This window comes from Pundamilia nyererei, unplaced genomic scaffold (assembly GCF_000239375.1).
Source record: "Pundamilia nyererei isolate P.nyererei 1_Seehausen unplaced genomic scaffold, PunNye1.0 scaffold00044, whole genome shotgun sequence".
Taxonomy (NCBI): domain Eukaryota; kingdom Metazoa; phylum Chordata; class Actinopteri; order Cichliformes; family Cichlidae; genus Pundamilia; species Pundamilia nyererei.
In genome coordinates, this window is record NW_005187445.1 from 3588262 (window position 1) to 3606762 (window position 18501).

At 38.0% G+C, this 18501-nt stretch overlaps 1 protein-coding gene across 1 annotated transcript in view; it reads left to right on the forward strand.

Moving 5' to 3' along the window:
• The window catches only part of LOC102192111 (cadherin-4-like), a 242552-nt gene that overhangs the window by 83060 nt on the left and 140991 nt on the right, over positions 1 to 18501 (forward strand). The gene's annotated exons all lie outside the window — the stretch shown is intronic.

The following is an 18501-nucleotide window of genomic DNA, read 5'->3' on the forward strand; positions in this document are numbered from 1 at the left end:
AGAGGGCAGGAGGGTGAAGAGTCCATGTGATGGGTGACTGGGGTCTTTGATGATTTTCCCAGACCTTTTCAGACGCTTCCTGTAGATGTATTTTATGGCAGGAAGTGGTGCTCCGGCGATGCACTGGGCAGTTTTCACGACCCTCTGCAATGCCTTCCGGTCCGAGGCAGAGCAGTTCCTGTACCAGACTGTTATACAGTTGGTCAGGATGCTCTCGATGGTGCAACGATAGAAGTTCACCAGGATGTCTGAGGACAGGTGGTTCTTCCTCAGAGTCCTCAAGAAGAAGAGGCGCTGGTGAGCCTTCTTGACCAGCTTGGAGCAGTTGGTCGTCCAGATGAGATCTTTGGAGATGTGGACTCCCAGGAACTTGAAGCTGCTCACACGCTCCACAGCCGTTCATAAAGAGGATGAAGATGGATGGATGGATGGATGGATGGACAAGTAAATGACTTTTTGGTTGTGTGGTACAGGAAATTGAAGACAGAGAGTTTATAGTTGGTGGACTAATTTTGATACTGTGTGATTGTTGATGTAATTTAGGTGTAGGTCATTCACACGAGTCTCACATTATCATGTATTATGACTACTTCCATTTTACAGTTATTCAGCACTCGGTCACCGAGTGTTGTGCCTGCATTGTACAAAGCGGGCGTCCTCATTCATTTAATGGAAATACCCTGCTTCTCATTTCCTCAATAAAGAGAAGCATCAGCATCTTTCAGATGGTCCGCAGGGCTCATTTAAAGGGCCGGGGGCACAAGATCCCTTATTTCACTGCAGGCTCTGTCTCCTGCTGATAATCATTCTACAGGCTTTTCACAACAATCCAACATGTTCTGCTCAACAGCCTGTGGATACTCTCCACCCGTAATCCATGATTCTTGTGTCTTTAGGGGATTACATGGTAGTTTTTTGGTGTCTGACTGCAGGAGTTTCTGATGAAGGATTTACTCAAACAAGCGGCATCTACATCAACAATTTCAACAATAACATTAAAATGATGTCATACGTTTCACAGAGAAAAACTGACCAAAGTTGGACTAAAATGCAGTCTTTTTCATATGAGACATGCAAATTAATTAATTTTCTACTGTGCACTGGTGTCTTGGCAGTGAACACATATCAACAAGAACCTTTTTTTGCATTCATTTTTAATAAGCTTGTCTGTCACCTTTTCATTTTATGAATGTTTGAGGCGCTAACGAATGAGATGTTGTATATTCTCCATGACTCTCATGTTGCCGCGCCAAGAGATAAAAGTTACGAGAGTTTATCGTTAAAGAAAGGTTAAATTAATAAGAAGACCAGTATGTGTTATGCCGATCTTTTATGTGGACACATTTCTGTCTTGAACTTGTGTGATGTGAAAAAAATAGTTGCTGGTAGTAAGTTATACTGTAAGTAGCCCCAGTGTTGCAGAGCCATTTGAAAAAAAGGCTTTTACTCCCCTCCTAGATTTGCACCCATAATGTCACAGTTTTTACCCTAGATGTCATCAGCCCTGTACCACAAGACTCATATCCAGGGGCTTTAGTGGCAGATCTTTAATAACAAGTGAGCCTCCTGGAGTGTTAGTTATGTTTTAGAGAAAAGAGATCGGAGGTTTGAGATTGAGTTTGTTGTCGTCTCTCCTTGCTCTCAGTGGGAGCTAAGCAGTGTGATGGATTAGGTATGAGGAGTGTCCGCTGGTTTAATGGCAGGTCCAAGGCAGCCTGAGGAGATGGTTTTAATCATATTTGCCTCCTCATTACCCTCCCGTCTGCTGCTTTAGTGTTGTGCTGGGAAATCAATGGCAGCCAACTACCTCCTCTCCAAGAACAATACCAACAAATGCTATAAACCAGGTGTCTTTGTCAACGCTGCTGTTGAGTTGGTGTCATTTCTTTACTACTGTAAGTACATGGATTCATGTTGACAAGGAAAGCTAACCACGCTGAGAAAAACTGAACACATACTGAATTCCTTTTCTTTTGAAAAGCAAAAGCCAGAGCAGATTATTATGAACCTTGCCGTGGAGATTGGGCAAGTGGTTGTGTATAAATCTCTAACATGCTATTACTTATTTCATTTATATTTTTTATGTCACAAAAAGACAAAAAAAGTTTCTCATAATATTCACGGAGCAATATTCAGAGAAACGATGGCTTTTCCATAATAAGCAGAGTAGTGACCTTGATAATGGTGTGTTGGGGAAAGACAGCTGGTTCTTATCTCCAAGGAGACCTGCTAAAAGTCTGCAGTGTGACAGTGATGCCTATCATTCATTTAGCTATGACCTCATCCTCCTTCACTCTGAGCACAATTCTAGTCTCAAAAAGCATTTTTGAAGCAACAGATTTGGAGGAGGAAGAAAACATTTTTCCGACTGACTTCCACTGTTCTTCATGTATAATTGCACAATTAATTCATAAACAGCATGTTAGTTACAGGGCAGTGCAGTCTAGTTGTATTTTGTTTTCTCTTTTCTTATTTTTGGTCTTGAGCCTAGTGTATTCAAAAATTATAACTGTAGCTCTGATCTTGAATAGTATTTTGGTGTTGGAGCTAATCAAATAATTTGGGGGCAATGGGATTCAGCTTTAGCAGCTGCACCTGAATGAAATAAATGATTTTCGATTTGGACCTGCTGTTTATCACCATTCATTCTCTTTATTGTTCAGTCTTTATTTTCCAAGAGTACATTATTCTTCTAGGGGCCTTTATTATTTTTTGTGGTCTTTTTTTTATTGAAACATCTCTGTGCCTATTACCGTGAGCAATGTGAAGGGGCTAATTGCATTTCCAGCAACCTTGTTAATGACAATGTTGTAATGGCTTTCAGCTATTATTGAATTGACTTTCAACATTGCCATTTTAGTTTACACAACTGCCATTTGCTTAAAAGCTTTGCCTCTGTACTTCTGGTCTGGCATGGTGTAATATGTGCATGTGATAATAGGTTTATTTCTGTGAGCAGAATTAGTTCCCAGAAGACTCCATGGGGACAGATTTTTCAAGTGTGTTTTGGCTTTGGTGCAGTGCATATTGTTTTATGAAGTATGCAGGTGTCACAGTTGTTAGGCATTAGAAATTGTATTTAGGAAGATGAAAATCTAAAATTATGTAATCAAGAACCTTTAATGGTTTTTTGTTGCTGTTTTGTGTTTTAACGGACTTAACTCAGCCATGAACTGCAGCGACTGTTTTATCTTTGTAACAGAGTAGATGTGAATTCTGTCAGTGTATTAGTATTTGTGTTAGGTGTTTTCAAAGATACTGTATCAAGTGGCTCTCAAAATGAATTCAAAGTTGTCTACATGAACAAAGCATTAGTCTGCTTTTATAGGCTAAAAATCTTTAACTCTAAGAACATTAGTGACAGGGATGCTGGATTCATTTTAGAAGAGGAATGCCAAAAAACAATAGTCCAAAAATGCCAAGATTGCAAGTCAAACTGTCACATTTAGGATGGAAAACTATGTTCCTCAAAGCCACCATCACCAATTTAGTGCGTTGCAGCCCATTCTCACTCCCGATGTGTAATATACCGACGATTTGTCACGTCCCGAAGCGTCCCATGGGAGCACAAAAGATGACCTTCTGCGTTTCTTTGCTACAAGCCGGATTGTGGATGAAATCAAATAGAAGGATGCTCCCGCAGTAACACACGTTCCTGCCGTGTATTCCAGCCCTAACCCTAACCATAACCTTACTCCTAACGTCAACCACCACCTTAATCGTGTTAGTGTTTTCAAAGCGATTTAAGTAAAATAAATGTACATGTGTAGATTCATTCCAAACTGTTCTCATGTTTCCTCATTTTTCCGAACTTGTAAAATAGGAACATGTTGGGTGCCCGAAAGCGTAATATACCGACTTTTGCTGCTCTCTCTTTAAGAAGATGGCGAACTTAATTTTGGCGAAAAGAAACAAACAACAAAAAAAGGAGAAAATCTTAAACTTCTTTCTGTTTCATGTTTGCTTTCCCTATTTCAGTTAATGTAACTGACTTGTTTAGAGTGTGATAAGTAGAACTGGTGCACAATTTTTCCACTGTTGTTAAGGTCTTCTTTGAGCCAGTGTTTCTTTTCACAGACATGCAAACATGCTCATGTACTCCTTGAAAGCCCTGCTGGCTAAAGTTCAGTATAAGCATGAAAAGAAGTGGGAAGCAGGCTGAAGGAAGGACACAGAAAGGTACAGATCAGGTTCCCACCTCTCTCCTCTGCTGTATCCTTTGGTTATTTATGAAAGGAAATAACTCTTATTTTTGGTGGTTGCTTAGGCAAGATATGTATTTACCTTTTTACTCAGTGAAGATTCAGAAAAGTTATCTTCACTTTTGATATACTGCCATTTTTTTTATTAATTTTTTTAATGTATCCTTGTAAGATATCCAGTTGTTACTGTTTATTTGGGTTTAACAATTCTCAAATCCTTGGGTCTTCGACCACAGTTTGGGTCACACCTGTGTTTCATTTTTTGGATTGCATAATGAATTAAAATCTCCAGTATTGCGATGTATTTCCACACACCTTTACTTATTAGGGACTGCTGTTGACTCAAAAAAGAAATTAGAGGACATGATGAAAATCAGCCTGCTATTTCTTCTTTTTGTGTTTTAGTTTATCTTTTAACACCAGTTGGCTACTTGTGTCCACTGTCTTATTTTCTGTGAAATAAGCAGTACAACAGTAATTTACAAGATTCCCTCAAAACACTTAATGTGGGCTGAATGAGCCTATTATGTAAAAATTTGAATATGTTAAAAAAAAAGAAGTTAAAATGTCTTTTCATTATTTAATCCAGAAACAGTAAACGTTCAAATATTCTGTTATTGCTGTTTGTAAAATGAAATATTTTAAACCTTTTTTTCTTTTAATTTTTATGATTATCACTTATAAAAATTAGATATCTGGTATCTTAGTTAAGTAATCTTTCAATCTGTGTGCTCTGACAGCAGTCTTTTGCTCATCTCTACAAATGTGTTCGTGTATGGATTGGGTGTTTCTCAGCTTCCCCTTGACTACACTCCTTGGGTGTTTCACAGGGTTCAGTTCACTGGTCAACATAAAATGATCAGCAAAACATCTCGTAGGAGTCCTGTTAGAGAAGGAATTTAATATTTCTATAATGCTTGTCAGCAGAAGCATGAAGTTTCTTGAAAATCTGGTAGACAGCTTTGTTGACTGACTAAAACACAGTGGACCGACCGCTGCTTTCACCAGTAGCTTTCATGGCACCCGGATAATCATCGCATTGAAAATCAAATACCTCGGGTTCTCTGCCTCTCCACTCTACTTCCAGACTCTACGATTTTAATTTCCAGAAGAAATGCAAAATATATTTGCTTCTTAAGAGAGGAGTTTGGCCCACTAGACAACACCCATTTTATCTTTAGCCCAGGTATGACACTTACAGTGTGGTTTCTGTTTCAAAAGTGACACCGACACCAGTTCCTTTGAAGTACTTGAATCTAGTTTTTTTTCACCCTAATTTCAAAACTATAGAAAGGAGGATTATCCAGGGTATGCTCATTGGCTAATGACTCCTGCTTGGTTTCATAGTGAGATGGTCATACTCCTTGCTCATCAAATCCAGTTTCAAAACTGCAAAATGCACCTCACAAACCAATAGGCAATGTAAAGGTGGCTATGCCCATTACCCATACTGTCTGTGGTAATGACTTTTAATACCTCAAAAACATGCCCTAATTGTTCTTAATGTGCTGGTATTGGATGGGAAAAGTTCAGATGTGATCATCACTATTATCACACATACATACATGTGCTTGTAGATTCTTTATTTACTAATTTATTTTTAGACAGGAATGTTTTTATGTATTTGTCTGTGTGTTTTTAGAGGATATGTTTTATTCCTTATGGTCTTAAATGTGTATGTGCATGCGATTGACAGCGGTTCCTGTTGGGTGTGACAGTGTGACAGAGTGCGGTGATCCCTCAGCTGGCCCTGCATCACTGCATTTCTCCTCTGTCCCAGTTCACTCCCTTCATCTCCAACTCTACATTTATCTCACTTTTCATTCCACTGGGCAAATATGTCTTAGTGTTCTTAACTTCCTGTCGTTTTGTTGTCCTCAAAGTGTTTTATTGCTGTTAACCATCCTACAGTCTATCTAATCTTTCTCTCTCATTCTTTGTCGCCTTGAGAGTGCTACAGTTCTCCCTGCAGAGGACAGCAGAGAGAGCAGATATTCTTCAATTACTGTGATAATATTTCCCTCTTCAACCTTGCATGCTGATTTTGGATGCCTACCTGACAAAACATTGGTCTGGAAACGACAGCTTTCCACAATCACAAAATGTGTTTCAAATTTGAAAATGTGTTTAAGGTTCAGTGGGATTCATTCACTTGAGTTGTTGTTGTTGAGCTGTTGTCTGCTTGCCTCTTCCTTTCCAACTGACTAACCATTCCTTCTACACTAGATGATTTAAAGCTTCACTGGTAACATGATAGGCCCCAAGTGCATCTGGGCTCTAAATTCAGATTTTATTCTTCAGCATCAGGGTGTGAATGGATATGTTCATGTGAAGAAAAAAAACATAAATATGTTACCTTGCTATTTGGAGATCACTGGTCTCTAAATAAGAAGGTAAGCTGGGCATCCTGAGCATACTGTATTTTGAGCACTGCTAGGAAAATACACATTTATTCGCATCGCAAAGTCAACATGACGTAAGTTAAGTTGCCATTTCCAATGTGACTTTTTTTTCTGTCTTGAAGTTAAGAAGAGAATATAAACACCTTTGCTTTTGCAGTAATGAGTATCCACCAATGCTTCTTTTCCAATCAATAACCAGACATACAATAGTTGTACAATCTAGGAAAGCTATTTCAACTTCAAACTACTGAATAACAGATAAAATTTAATACTGAAAGCTAGTATGGCTGGACCACTGGATTACCTTGACAGAGGAGACTGAAACCGTCTTATAAACAGCCAATAGACTGCAGCTAGAGGTGAGAGGAGAGCATCTTCCTCCAGCAACCTCACCAGACTCGAGCTTTGGGAGCTATCCTCAGTTCTGAATTAGACATTCAGGTTGCAGACAGTCTATAGCTCTTTCATTGGCCTTGAGGCTGTTGTGTGGCTGTTTTTCATGTTCTGCTCCAGTGCATCCACAAGTGGTTTATAGAGTCCCTGGCACAATGTTGAATAAAAGCATCAACTGCACTTTGTACATGGAATGTTTTGAAAGGCACCGTACTTCACTTTAACAGGAAATCTCTTCCTGTATTTTTTCGGGCCTGAAAAAATAATACGTAGACTTTTTCCATTCATCGTCTCTTTGTATAACGTGCCTCTATGTGAACATCACAATAATACTGGACATGCACTTATATTCTACAGTGGTTCCTACAGTCTGAGGACTTGATGTTGTCATAATTTCTTTAACATTTGTTGCATCATGTTTGAACTTTGTTTTGGATGGTATAAGTGCAGTATTTATTTTAGCATTTATGTTGCTGCAGGGGGACCAGAAGTGATGATTTTGGACACGATGATAGAAATGTTTGACCCTGGAAGTTACTGGTAGATTTTACAATCTATATGAGTTCACATGGACCCACCATAATTACATATAAACATTACATAAGCTTTTGGTTCCATTTAAAGTTGCACCAACCTCCTACGCTCCCACTTGTGCCTCTGTCACAAAGACTGCGGTGCTGCAGCCAGACTAATAAGTAAACAGCGTTTGGTGCCTATCTTTCTTATCTAGTAGAAATCATATTTACTGAATGTCTCATAAAACCTTTTCAAGCCCCTGACTTCTCTTCATCAAGTGAGATTTACTCTCATTTACCATTACTCTGACTTATTTGCATTCTTTGCCATCTTCAACAAAAGTAGATTTTCCTTTCACTGGTTGTAGTTTTTAGTTCCTTTGGTTGTTTTAGTTAGGGTTGACATTGTGCAGTCAATGCTAACTTCATAATAACTGATTTTCTTTTAGTAATGAAATTTAGACTTTTCACAAATAACTTAAGTTCACCCTGTCTCAAGTGATGTGCTGTAGAAATGTGAAGCAAATAAAAACGAATTGAATTTTCTCAAGGAGGCTCATTTCTATCCACAAGTGGAATAAAGGACTTAACATCCAGCCTTATTATATTTAAAGTAATACAGAGTGCTATAACAGGATATATCTATATTTGATTCTGTTCATAGTTAATTATGCATAATCCTCCTAATCAAGTGTGAATCTAATCAATAGAGTGAATGTATAATGGAATGATTGTAATGCTTGAAATTTGGCCCTGAGATTTTGTGTGTGTTAAGATGAGAAGAGGAAGTCCAGCAGAGCACCGCAAAGACCAGTTGCAAGATACCGGAAAGCACTGAGTGTGCCAATAGAAGTGGAAAGTCCAGAGAGCGGAGTCAACAGGATATGACTTGTGAAGCAAGCTATGTGTTTCCAGAAGGCAAGACAGAGAAACATGGCTGGACATGTTTACCACTTCTCTGCATTGCATTGCTTCCAGTGCAGTGTGTGGAATCTATATGGCTCCTTGAATTAATATCAACCCAAATTATACCATGTGCATGTGGGTGTATTGCACAATCAGTTCCAAAATTTTAAAAATGGAATAATTAAATAAACAAAGACAAAAATGCATTCATGCGTTATGTGATGACAGAAAATGATTTGATTGAATAGCTAAGTCATTTAATTTATTTATTGTAAAACAAATATCAACATGCTCAGTTGATACTTATATATTTTGTATATTTGTATATTTTAGTAAGAGACAGGCATTCGTATATATTATGGAAGGTATAGTTGAGCTCAAGGGAATGAGCACAACACTATGTAGTGGCCTTTTTGTATGAGATTTGCTGATTCATTGTGCTGTCATGCATAAAAAAATTTTAATAGAGGGCTAGAGCAAAATTTGTATTCAATAGTATTCAGTTGTAATTTTTACTTGTTCCGTTTACTTAAGTGCTTTAGGTTTTTTATAATATGCACCCACAGTAACCGTTTCTGAAAATGTATGCACATATTTTCATCCTGTTAGTTGTTCTGGCAGTCAAACTAAAAGCATCAACCTTTATACTTCAATAACATTGAGTTTATTGCACTTTTAATGCATTATATTTAATTCCAAATGTTCCAAAGAAAGTATAAGTTCATGATGTCCTACAGCTATAAACTATGTGCGCTGAATGAATGAATGCAGAGATGCAGTCTACCCGAAGCCCATGTAATCTTTGTCTCATGCTGAGATGTAGTTTTTGTTATTTAGTCATTATTGTGAAGGGCCCCAGGGTTGCAAAACCCCGCATTTTTTAAAATACATGTGCATGAAACAGTAACTTAAAATGAAGTTAAGAATCCAACAATATACTTGTTAAAGAGGATATTGCATTTGATGTTAATTCAGTTCAGATAACAAAATGTTGAAACAATGGATTGCAGCTCTTAAGGTTTTATTCCACCGCGACTGACAATGTCTCCTCTTTTATCTTTTCAAACTAAGATATGTATAGCTGATTTACTTAAGTGCATCTGTTGTTGTAGCATCGCTCCTCTCATCCCTTTTTAAAAAGCATCTCGTCTGAAGCTTCTGATCATAATTTGAACAAAAAGGTTATGAAAAAAAAAAGTACCACATCTGGTTTTGGCCAGTATTTAATTTACGTTTTTTTATTTTACTTTTAAGGACAAGAAAATATTCTTTTGTTGTTGTTGCCATCTTTAGTTTCACTTTGAAGGCTTTTGTCATTGTGTGTGTGGGTGTCTCTCTATAAAGTGTGTGTTTTTATCATGCGCGTTTGCCTTTGTAAGTCTGTGCGTTTATGCTGATTTTAAAGCACATGTCAATATTTTATTTCTTTCAGAACATTAAAAGGAGTGCTAGCTGGAAAATATCTGCTATTAAGTAGAGTGGACGCAAATAATATCTCTGATGGAGGACTTGCTGTTAAATTGATGAAAACTGTTCTAGAATGAGATTTTAGGTTGTAGTATTGTAACTGCTGAATACTGTAATCATGGATACTCTATCCCAAGCTGCACTGCTCATTATCATTTAAAAGATAAGAAAGATGTATGAAATAAAATAAGCGTTAGCATTGGTTTAGCGGACGTGACAAAATGGGTCGATTGGTGAACGAGTGTTTCAGTTTCTATGCTAGTCAGGTGGTTTCTTATTTAATTTTTCTGTTATAATATAAATCCCCTCCCCGTGTCTCCTCTTTCATTTTCTCACTCCAAGATGTAGAGTTTGCGTTGACATATATTATATGCAAAGCATTCATTTACATAATGCATTTTACTCCTAAATCCAGACTCTGTGCCAGATCTCGCATAAGCTACCTGCCAAGAATGCATGCAGATAGGAAACAGTGAGAGAGAGAAAAGGTATTGTAGAGGAAAGCGTAAAGAAAATATACTCCAAACAAAGATAGGCCAAGGGCAGTATAAGGAGGGAAGCCAAATGAAAATGGGGGGCAGAAAGGTAAAATAAGAGAAATCTCTTGTGGAAAGCTGTGAGGGAGGTTAAAAAGGCAGAGGACACGAGGAGGACTGAAGGTGCCACTACTTTTCATCCACTGTCTGATCTGTGGGTGGCATTCATGACGGATGGAGAACCACTCTAACTGAAGGTCATATCCGAAGCCCTGCCATTTTGGACTGCCACTTTCACAGCGAAAAGGATAAGTAAAGCTCAGATTGTTGTGTATTCACCCCACTTTCTCTATAGCTGTGTCGATAGAGGAGGGAGAGACAGACAGATGAGGCATGTTGAAGAAATTGTAAGCTTTGAATGCCAAAAAATGATTCACAGTTGTCTAAGCAGGATTTATCTTATCATATCTCTCTCTGTCTTCTTTTTTCTTTGCAAAAGACATTCATACACTGCTGTTCTCAGACTGATATCCAATTTTAATAACAAAGATTTGATCCTCCTTGTTGCTATGTCTCCCATTTTTAATACACCACAACTGAGGTTTCAAATTGCAGATTTTTCTAAATGCATTCCTTTATTTAATGATTAGCCTTTCCACCAGATAGTTCTACAATACAATATCGTGGACAGCTTTTGTTCATATCCAGCTAAGTAGGATTTTTGTTATCAGTGAGATTATTTCTACAAGAGAGACCATACCACGGTAGCAATTACATAAGCATTTGTCATCAAATCGGATTCAGCCCAAATCGGGTGAAACAAATTCCTGGAGGGAAACAAACTACAGCAGACAGCATGTTTCTGAGTTTGCTTTTCCCAGATTGTCACAAGGCTTAAGGACAGCAGTCTGTCACGGCTCCAGCGTCCCTGCAGTCTGGCTCTGACGCAGAGCTATTCGTCTGGCGTTAGAACCATTGCTGGAGCTGGAAGTTCAGACTGGGTTGTTATCCCCCAGGCAGGGCAGAATGCTCATGGCCAGACGACCTCGCTGCCCAGCCTCTAATATCTGATCAAGAACCATCTGCTGAGGCTGCCAGAGCCCACACACTCCCCATACTCCTGACCTCTCCAAGGAAAGCCCGATGGGAAATCAAGCCATTAGTGGACTATTAGAATGATTTTGATGACCATTAGAAAAGAAATGTAGCACAACAAAATGACATTTTCACCCAAGGAATGGAACATTTACTTTTTTGTTTATTAAGAAGGTAGCGTGATTCTGCTCTGCGGTTACTTCTTACTCTTTCTGATTTCTTGTTCATTGTGAGAACATGAGCTTCACTTCTGGCATTTCTTTCTCAAAAGCGTCTCCAAGAAAGCAGTCTGAGCTGAAAAGAATGTGATTAAAAGAAAAAGAAAATACAATATCTTTTGGGTAATTTTATTTTATGCTTTCTGATTATTCTTGTTGACAGATAAAAATGTTAGTACTTGGGCACAAAATAATGCAATTAGCTTTAAATCAGTTTTTAATTCTTCAAATACAGCCCGTTGTTACATTGAAGCTCAGCGATGAAATGGTGTCACAGTACTCAAAGAAAGTGTCCATGTTATACTGGCAGAATGTTTTGTGGATGTCGATATGACATGGACTCATATGAGAGAAAGCTTTTAAGTTCCAAAGAGAAGTATATAGAATGTGTCAAGAGTGCAGTTCACATGAAGTTTTAATGGCCTGCGTGAACAGTTCCCGTTCCTACAGTGTGTCGTGCAGCAACACTCGCCAGACCTTGATAACAGTTGGTTAATGGGTAATGTGCCACACAAGAGTGATGCTGCACTTTCTGTTTTCATTTTGTTGCTGTAGTGCAGTAATTAATCCAGCTGAACCCTTTGTGCTCACAAAATAAATGCTTTCCATTTTCATTAATAGACAACTCATTAGTACATAATGAGCAAGAAGGCAGCACTCCCCGCTCTCCCCGTGCAGCGTGTAGCACATGAGCATGCGCTGCACTCAGCTAATTAAAACCTAGGATTGTCTCCTTGTATTCTTCTCTATAAGAAAAAAAGAAAAAAAGCACGAGCTTTTAAAGCATAAGTTAAATGAGACATGGTATGCAAGCATTTTACACCCCAGAGGTAAAAAACATTATGCAAATCCTCAGTTGTGTGCTCTATAGTTTTATGTCTGAATAACATATTATGTATTGCAAATAGCAAGCTATTAATGAGAAAAAAAAATGCAGTTGCCTGTGGTTTACATTTTTGAATGCAACTTGAAGCTAAGAAAAGATTTCGCTAATCGTATCCATACCTTTAAATCTCACAGACTTTAAGGTTAAGTCCTTCTTTCATCAATCAAAAGTTTGAATGTAATGATTAATGGCAGTGACAAGCTGCCTTTATCCTTGAGTGCCAGTGACTTTTCATCCAGACTGTAATTTGGGGCCTTCAGCTGTAGGTGACATCTTTCCTTTTTCTCCAATCACCTGTTGTCATGGGAAGAATAACAGTGGTTCTTTCTTTTTTTTCCCCCACCATCCACTGTGGGAATAAAGGATGCAATTTCAAGGAAAACGACGTTGGTACTGAAATGGCCCTCGACAATGTCTCGATAAGGACTTTTAGGATCATAAAATCTCTACATCGATACGTGCTCTTGATATAATACAAACAATTCTGAGAACCAAGTCATAAAAATCTAAAACATTACCTGAATTAGATTTGTCCAATTCTCTCTTCAAGGGCATCTTCTCATTCACGTATTGGACCCCTTTCAAAGCTGCTGATATTTTTAGATTGCTTACTTTAACTCCCTTTATGACCACTTGCACTGTGAGCTCTGTGACGAGGAATGCCAACAGGAGCATGCTAGTCATTTTTTTTGACAATCACTGAGTTATGTGCCACAAATCCCCTCCCTAGGGTGAGACTATTAATGTGGAGTACTACTGTAGAGTCCTAAAGTGACAGAGGGAGAACAGTAGGTGGAAACTACCTCAATTGTGTTGCATTCAAGATTGCCATCATGTGTACCAGTTTTTGAGCCACACAAAACTGGTACACACAGGAGGTTTTGAGCCACACAAACACAATCATCAGTCATCACCTGCTGCATCTGCCAGATTTTACTTCCTGTGATGTTGTCCAATTCTCAAAGTATAAAATCAAATTCAAGAATCACCATTTTGACACACTGGAAGAATTACAGTTACAGAACAGGATGTGCAAGGAGCGATCTGTAAATCACACTAACACTATTGACCAGAGGTCCATTAGAATAGAGGGGAGACAGCCAAATTCTAATCGCCCCTCATATCATTTTAAAGATTTGACATAACATTTTTTTTTACATGAAATATATGATCAATGATCCTCCGTAAAATCATAAACATCATTAACAACCAGATCAAAAATGACCAGCATTGCCATCTATCAGATATTGGCTTCTTTTCTTTCAGTTCTAATTCTAACTGATGGACAATCACTGCCCGTGAGCGAACATGATTAAGAAATGAACAACGACACCATTAAATTTATCCTAATTACATTATACTGACAATATATCAATAGTGAGCAATCATCTCCAGGCTGAGCATGTGTTTCTAAAGTACTTTCTAGAAATCTGCATAGTCCGTTCATAGCTCACACACAGATAGATACATGAGTATAATTGCACACATGTATTCATATTCAAATCACCGCACATGCACACTTGAATCACCTTCCAGTGAGGATGATGTTTTCATATGTCATGATGAGGCAATGATTTGCTGTGAAGAATCCTCGCTTCATGACGGGGAGACAAAATCGAACCCAATTTCTGTTTGTAATTAAAACCATTTCCACATTCGCCTCTTGGAAGGCCACAACATTCAGAGGTCAATAGCAGTCTAATTCAGTCATTCAGGGAGCTGTACTGTAGAACAACAGCTTGCAGTTTCCTTAACATCCACATATTCTGAACATGCAAATATAGTAGTAGTGTGGCTTAATGGACCATAAGAATTAAAAGTTTACAGTGACCTCCTGTTGTTTCATTTTAAATAATGGTGTCTCTAAAACTACTTTTACTGTGATTTTAAAACTAATTATACAATTCTTCTGTTCTGTATTGATGTTCATATCATTTGTGTGCTGAGTTTAATGACCCAAGATCATCTGAGAATCTCTGAAGTCAGTCAGTCAGCAGTCTGAAAATAAACTTGTTTTCTCTTTATTCCCAAACAAAGCCTGAGTAAGAGTTTAGTTTGAAGTTGAACTGCTGCATTTGTGGTCCGACATTATAGAGCTAGACTTTCCATCACTCGAGGGTCACACAGTACTCGTGAATATAAGGTGGGAAACACATGTGCAGAAAGGCAGGTAAAATGTCCAAAACGCGCACACTTCAGCCCAGAGAGTTTGTAGCTACTCGTCACTGATGATGATAAATCTCGCTATCATTATTAAATACATCACACAATGTTTATGACTTCAGTCTAGTCTCCCGCAGGTATGCTATTTCATCTTGTAGACACGCAGTAAGGATAGAAAGAACAAGCTCATTGGTCACAAAGAGAGAAAGCGTTCTCAATCAAATAGGAGCTTACCTTGCAAATAAAGTTCTATATTTTGATGCTTCCATGTGACAGATGGTAAAAAATATGCCAAACTATATAAAAATGTGCTGACAGAAAACAGAAGCAGACTGTCATCGATGGTACAAAGTGTTAATCAACTTTTACCGCATAACATATTTTGCAGTTTGGCAACTTTTGTGTTATTAGTCATCTGAGAGTTTTAAAGCACACAAGTGCAGATCTACTTTGAGCCTCTTTTTGATGAATGTCTGTTGATGATTTCGTACGGGGAGTCAGCATCACCAGTGTTTCAAAAATTAACTTGTTCCTGCTGAATCATAGTGGCAGTTTTTTTTTGGCAGATTAACATGTATCCTGTTGATATTGCTATATAGAAGCAATGCGGTTGAATTGCTGTCCTACAGCAGGTACATAACTATTTGTAATTGCTGTCTCAATGCACCAAAATCGCTTTGAATACCACAACTGACTGCTAGCGATCACAGAGTTGATCCTCATCTTTGAAGCAACCATTTTAAAGTGAACAAGAACCCTGTGCATTGAACAAAAAGTTTATTGCACAAAGCTGCAATAATTTTGGTCGTGCTGTGGAGATTAATCTTGGAGAATTTTTTATATCAGGAAGGATCTCGTGTCACATGCACAATTTTAAACGGACAACTCTTCATTTTGTAAAGTTTTACTTCCACTCTTTTACTCTTTTGCACTATATTGGATAAAAAGTAGTCTTCGGGCAGATAGATTTTATTTTAATGGCTACTGAATGTCATAAACATTTACACAGTGTTTGTAACGGGGCTCAATTAGATTAAAATCTTTAAACTGTAATATAGTCTTAGCAAATCATCTTGCATTTAAGTCGACTTAAAGTGTGCATAAATAATAAATTAACTTAGCATCAGTCTGCCTTTCTGTCACTTTCTTTCTCTATGCTTTTCTCTTTTGACACTAAGAAGGTAATTTTATGAAAGGCGGGGAGAAATGTTTGGGACATATTTATTTCCTTACGTGATGCGATTATTCTCACAATTTTGCTTTTAGTGTCCTCAGGCACGCTTTTAGGCACAGTTAACTTGACCGTGTTTAAATACATACTTGTGGAAAACCTGTATTGACATATTCCCTTTTTGCATAATACTCAAATCCACCGGAGTGTGCATTGGCACATAAAAAGCTATTCACTTATTCACTGCAAATTAGTCTCCAAATCCATATAAGCCACTGATAGCTGGGAAGAAATGCAGTAATCAATGACAGAGGTTTTTCTTTGCCTCCCTAAACAGAAGAGTTATTTATGTGTACTGACATCAATCAGCATGTAGTCTCTGCTTCAAACCAGCAAGTTCTAGAGAGGGAAGAAGTGCTTTCTTTTAATGATTTATTATAGCCAATCTGGTGTGTGTTTATTATTTATCATTATTCAAACAATGTTAAGAGAGCATGTTACTACATTTCCTTCACATTTCTTTGCCAGTGTGGTATATCAGTGTCGACAGAGAGAAAGTGGCGCACAGTGTAGCGTAATGCTGTTTGCTGCAGGTAACTATTTGCAGTGACAATTAATTAAAGCCAAATTAAACCCTTTTACATTAAAAATAAATCTGTTAAATTGTATTGTCTGTTTCTTTCCTCGTTGCCGCTTCTTTTCCTCAAAGCTGCATTTAGTCAACTGTAAACTGTCTCCCCGCTGTACTGCGAAAAGTCAACACAAATATCAAACTAATGCAGTGGAGTATTATAGACTCCTAAAAAGATTTCAACAACAGCAGCTTTCTGCTGACCTTTTATTCTTACCATCAACTACGCTGAGAAATCTTTCAATAGCTTTGCATAATAGTTTTGATTTAGATTTGTGTATAACAGTGTGTAAATTTGCTTATTGTGGTCTACATCCCGATGAACATTTGGACATCATGACTGTTGATCTGCTGTATATACCACACACAAACACACAAACACACACGCTATGGCTCTGTTCCATTTTTTTTAAAGTTGCATTTTATGGTATCACTCTTTGAACTATTTTCTTCCAGTCGGGCACATTAGCTAAAAGAAAGCAGGTTAAGTTTGCTCATTTTGTTTCTGTTGTTCTTTTGTTGAAGTCGTACATTCTGTCTTTATTCTTCCCATTTTTTTTAAAATAACGTCTACTAGCACAGACTTTAAGAAGACCTTTTTACAGCATAGAGTATGCTATCTTAAATGACACATGACTGAAAAACACTGACAACTATCATGCAGTTTTTAAAGTCTAGTACTAGTAATCAACTTGTATTGATTGGGGACAGTAACAGTGTTTTCCTACTGTACGAACACTGATTAGTCACTTACTTGACTAGCAGTATATCCCAGAAAAAGCTGCTTGTAAGACCCTCTTACTACAAGCACTTACCAGGGCATTACTGTCTGACATACAGAAGTCTTTCTTTTACATAATAAATGAAAAAAAAAGTAGTATAAGAGCCAGCGGATGTGACATGTTAGGCATTATTTTATCGGCTATGTCGCTGCCCTGAAGGTTTTAACAGTAGTGAGGGATTGTAAGCCTTTGGGCTGAAAAGGAAATGGACCAAGGATTTTTCTTTTAGCGATAAGGTTGACTGCACCGGGCTGTGAGAGTGCTTCACTGACTAATTATTTGAAGCCTCCTCTCAGATTAGGGTAGAAGTGCAGAGCTTATGGACAGTTGCATAGCAGACAATCAGACCATGTAATAACCAGAGGGCCAATATTTGCTCAAATCCACTGTAACACCTCGCAAAACAAAAGTGTGTAAAGCCCTAATGCTCAGTCCAATCCCACGGCACACTGCCTTGATAAACACCGACGCCACCTTCACAATGGACGCCATCTTTACTCTGGCAATTAGGCAGAGTTTTGGATTATCGCTTCCTCAGCCCAGCACACCACAAATCCTTCCGGATTCAATTATTCCCCTCCCACATCTGCGGCCATTTGGGCTTTTTGGGCACATGGCCAGTAGAGGAAAGAATCTGAACTGCTCAAAGTAAAAAGTTAGAAAGAAAAAAAAACCTTCTTCTTCTTTTTTTCTTTTTTTTTACTATGCCTATACTCCTGCAACTTTGACGAGTCTATTAAATTAAAATGAAACCTCGGGAACTTGCAAACACTATCCTGTTGAATATTTTATGAGAACAATAAGCTAAATTTACTGTGATCCTTTCCTTTAAATTTTGTAAGTGTTCAGTGTTATCTGAAAAACATTGCACTACATCCTTCCCTCCAAGCTGCTGATGGTTTGATCCTCCCCCTGTAGGCCAGGAATGTCTCCAGTGGTTTCTGCATAAGAAACTAAAATGCTTACTGAAAGAATTTGATTTAGTCTGTCTTATTCTACTTATTCTACTTCAATTGAGTTGTTTTCGTGTGTTAGACAGCACACTCGGGGTAAATTGTGTACAAGATCAAGGGTTTCCAGGGTCAGGAGAGTTGCATCTTTGTAATTGAGGGCTTCTCTTCAATGTGTTTGCTTAGATGCTTTTTTGTCTTCCACCTGGTGACTCTTTGTGGAGTACAGACATTTCACTCTAGT